Here is a 4771-nt window from a genome sequence, read left to right as displayed (position 1 = left end):
TCTAGACCCATTTCACATGCAAGGATACACAAAGACGCAAAACAAAGGGATGGAGAAAGATTTACCAACCAAATGGAGAGCAAAAATAAATAAATAGCAGGAGTTGCAATTTTTGCTGATAAAATAGACTTTAAAGCAAGAAAGATCAAAAGAAGCAAAGAAGGATATTACATAATGATACAAGGATCAACGTAACAAGAAGAGCTAAAGATCCTAAATATATGCGCACCCAATACAGGAATATCCAGATATATGACTTATAAAGAGACTTAGACTCCCACACAATAACAGTGGGAGACTTCAACATCAATATTAGACGGATCAATGAAACAAAGTCAACAGCAATATCCAGGACTTGAACTCAGATCCGGAACAAGTAGATTTAATTAACATTTATATAACTCTCCACTTTAAATACACAAAATATACACTCTTATCAGTACCACATCACACCTATTTACAGGTTTAAATGAAATATTGGTTGGCTGCTTGTTATTTTCTTCCCTCATTTTTTTTTATTTTCATTTTTTTTTCCATGTCTCTATTATTAAACACAATTATAAGCATACCCATTTTTAGACTGCATTCTAACCCGGGCAGTAAAGCAACACCCCTGTTCTCTCTCCCTCTTCCACTTCCTCTTTCTTCCTCTCCTTCATTCTTTTTATTTTTTTATTCTTTCTTTTCCTTTCTTCCTCTCTTAAGAAAAAAAAAAAAAGAAAAGAAAAGAAAATGCCTCCAAGGACTCTCCATGGCCAAATGGAAGGGAAGAAGACTTCACCAAGCAGAGAAAGGCTTCTTTCTTCCAGCCCTTGCTTGCAGCATCCAATCTGTTCACCCGCAACCCAACAGCAGTGAGAATGATTCAAAGGTGATGCATTGAACCTGCAGTGTTACCATGTTTTGAGGGGGAAGGTCTCTGTTTAACTAGAGTAATTAAGATCCCAGGTAAACCATGAGGTCAGAGTGGAGAGCAGCTCCCACAACTGGCAGGCACCAAAAGCTGTTTGCTTTTGTTCTTTGAATTGTAGGAATGAGATAAGCAATCGAGCAGGCACTTTGTTCAACGTGCTCTAGTATGAGCTCACTGTATGGCCTGTACAGACGCTTTACTTCTCTAAACAGTGATTTCCTTGTTGCTTTGCTTTTTGTTTTGTGTTTGCTTTAAAATATTTAATACATACATGTAGCAAAAATTGGGACTGCACAAAAGTAAAAAATTTCTGTCACTCGTCTCCAGTTTCCGAATTGGCCCGCTAGAGGTGTCCGTTGTTAACAGCTTATTGTATTTGTTTTTTTTGTTTGTTTGTTTGTTTGTTTTTTTTTGAGACGGAGTTTCGCTCTTGTTACCCAGGCTGGAGTGCAATGGCGCGATCTCGGCTCACCGCAACCTCCGCCTCCCGGGTTCAGGCAATTCTCCTGCCTCAGCCTCCTGAGTAGCTGGGATTACAGGCACGCACCACCATGCCCAGCTAATTTTTTGTAGTTTTAGTAGAGACGGGGTTTCACCGTGTTGACCAGGATGGTCTCGATCTCTTGACCTCGTGATCCATCCGCCTCGGCCTCCCAAAGTGCTGGGATTACAGGCGTGAGCCACCGCGCCCGGCCAGCTTATTGTATTTTATAAATTTTCAGATGTATGATAGACATAAGTAAGCATTTATGTCCCTATGCATACTACACACTGACACCTTCAACACTCCTCTGTTCCTTAAAAAAAAAAAAAAAAAAAAGAAAGAAAACTGTGTAGTCACTGGTGTTCTGGTGGGAGGGAAGCAGAGAATGAAATCTGGGTTTCTTAGAAAGAGGAAGGAAATTCACATAAGAAAGAGGAAGTTGGCAAGCCCCTCACTCATGCCTATTTAATATCTTCCCCCTGCCCTAACAATTTAGTATAAATGTTGCAAATAGTTTAATATTCATAAAGCACTTTTTGTGTGCTAAACCCTGGGAAGTACAAAGATGATTTTTTTCTTTTTAAGTTGCTTAGCCAGGTACAGTGGCTGGCTTGGAAATTACACTGCTGTATATAATCCTAGCACTTTCGGAGGCTGAGGCAAGAGGATTGATTGAGGTCAGAAGTTCAAGAACAGCCTGGGCAACATTGCAAGACCCTGTCTCTGAAAAAAAAAAATGTAATTAGCTGGGTATAGTGGTGTGTGCCTTCAGTCCCAGTTACTTGGGAGGCTGAAGTGGAAAAAGCACTTGAATCCAGAGGTTTGAGGCTGCAGTGAGCTATGATCATGCCAGTGCACTCCAGCCTGGGTGACAGAGTGAGACTCTGTCTTTAAACATAAATAAAATTAAATAATAAAAAGAAAAATCTCTAGAAAATACTATAGGCCGGGCATGGTGGCTCACACCTATAAACCCAGCATTTTGGAAGGCTGAGGCAGGTGGATCACGAGATCAAGAGATCAAGACCATCCTAGCTAACATGGTGAAATCTGTCTCTACTAAAAATACAAAAATTAGCTGGGCATGGTGGGGTGCACCTGTAGTCCCAGCTACTTGGGAGGCTGAGGCAGGAGAATCACTTGAACCCAGATGCAGAGGTTGCAGTGAGTCAAGATGGTGCCACTGTACTCTAGGCTAGTGACAAGAGCAAGACTCCATCTTAAAATGAAATTACTATAATACAGGATGTTATAGGAGCCTAGAGTATGGACAAGCATTTGTCCAGATTGAAGGAGTGGGAGGAGGGCAGGAAGGCTGGGGAATGTGAATCTTGAAGGATAAATAAAAAATGAGACATTCATTTACTCTAACAAATCCACTGTGCCTACTCTGTGGCAAGCATTGTTCTAGTGCTGAAGATACAGAATTGAGCAAAATAAAAATTCCTGCTCTCATGGAATTTACATTCTAGTAGGAAAAGGGAGACTAAATAAGTATAATAGTACATCAGTTATACAGAAAAAAATTGCAGAGGAAGGAGGCAAGAAGTGCTGAGACGAAGACTGTAATTTAAAACTAGAATGGGGCTGGGCATGGTGGCTCACACTTGTGATGCCAACACTTTGGGAGGCCAAGGCAGGAGGATTCCTCGAGTCCAGTAGTTTGAGACCAGCCTGGGAAACACAGCAAGAGCCTGTCTCTACAAAAAATAAAATAACACAAAATTTAGCTGGGTGTGGTGACATGTGCCTGTATTCCCAGTTGCTTGAGAGGCTGAGGTGGGAGGATGACTTGAGCCCTGGAGGTCAAGGCTGCAGTAAGCCATGATCACGCCACTGCACTCCAGCCTGGATGACAGAGCAAGACCCTATTGCACTCCAGGCTCCGAGACAGAGCAAGCCTCCATCTCAAAAAAAAAAGATGACAGATCTCTTCTCCATTCCAAAACCTGTAACAGCTTCCCATTTTGCAAGCAAGAGCCAAAGTCTTTAAGGAGGATTTGACCCCATCCCCTTCTCTCACTGTTGCAGGTATACTTGTTTCCTTGCTGGCCCTTACACCTGAGAGAAGTGCTCCTGCCTCATTCCTCAGACAATCTTCCTTTGGATGTCCACAAAGTCTGCTCCATCATCTCCATCTGATTTTGGCTTAAATGTCATCCTTTTTGCTCCTCTCTGACCATTCTATTTTTATTTATTTTATTATTTTATTTTTTTAGATAGGGTCTTGCTCTGTCATCCAGGCTGGAGTGCAGTGGCAGCTCACCACAATCTCTGCCTCCCAGGTTCAAGCAATTCTCCCACCTCAGCCTCCCGAGTAGCTGGGATTACAGGTGTGCGCCACCACACCTGGCTAATTTTTGTATTTTTAATAGAAACAAGGTTTCCCCATGTTGGCCAGGCTGGTCTCAAACTCCTGACCTCAGGTGATCTGCCTGCCTCAGCCTCCCAAAGTGCTGAGATTACAGGCGTGAGCCACAGTGCCGGCCTGTCATCCATTTTTAAAGGGTATCTCTGACTACTGCATTGAAAGTGAACTGGAATGAGGGGAGAAGGAACAAAAAGGCAAACACAGGGAGACCAACTGGGGGCAACTGCATTAATCGAGGCAGTGAAGGGTAAGGGGTGAGAGGTTGGGTCCCAGGTATTATTTTGAAAGAACAGCCAACAGGATTAGATTGGGATGGATGAGAAAATATTTAAAGATAACTCCAAATTTAGTGACCTATGTAACCAGTTCAGAATTGCTACTCATTGAGATGAGGAAGACAATAGGAGGAGGAGGTTTGTGGGTCAAGATCAAAAGCAGAGCTTTGGACATTTACGTTTGAGATGTCAATTAGACATCCAAGTGGAGAGGTTAAATAGTTAGATTATTTAAGTCTGAAGTTAGAAAAGGTACAGGCTGGAGACACAGGTTGAGGAGTCATTAGAGATTGATGGTATTGCAAGCTGTAAGACCATGATGGGTGCAGTAGCTCGTGCCTGTAATCCCAGCTCTTTGGGATGCTGAGGCGGGAGGATCACTTGTGGCCAGGGGTTTAAGACCAGCCTGGGCAACATAGGTAGACCTAGTCTCTACAAGAAATAAAAGTTTAAGCCGGGCGCAGTGGCTCACACTTGTAGTCCCAGCACTTTGGGAGGTTGAAGTGGGTGGATCACCTGAGGTCGGGAGTTCGAGATCAGCCTGACAAACATGGAGAAGCCCCATCTCTACTAAAAATACCAAATTAGCCAGGCATGGTAGTGCATGCCTGTATTCCCAGCTACTTGGAAGGTTGAGGCAGGAGAACTGCTTGAGCCTGGGAGGCAGAAGTTGCAGTGAGCCGAGATGGCTCCAGCCTGGGCAACAAGAGCGAAACCCCATCTCAAAA

The sequence above is a fragment of the Cebus imitator genome, unplaced genomic scaffold (assembly GCF_001604975.1).
Source record: "Cebus imitator isolate Cc_AM_T3 unplaced genomic scaffold, Cebus_imitator-1.0 Scaffold121, whole genome shotgun sequence".
NCBI classification, from domain to species: Eukaryota; Metazoa; Chordata; class Mammalia; order Primates; family Cebidae; genus Cebus; species Cebus imitator.
This window is presented reverse-complemented; position numbering follows the sequence as displayed.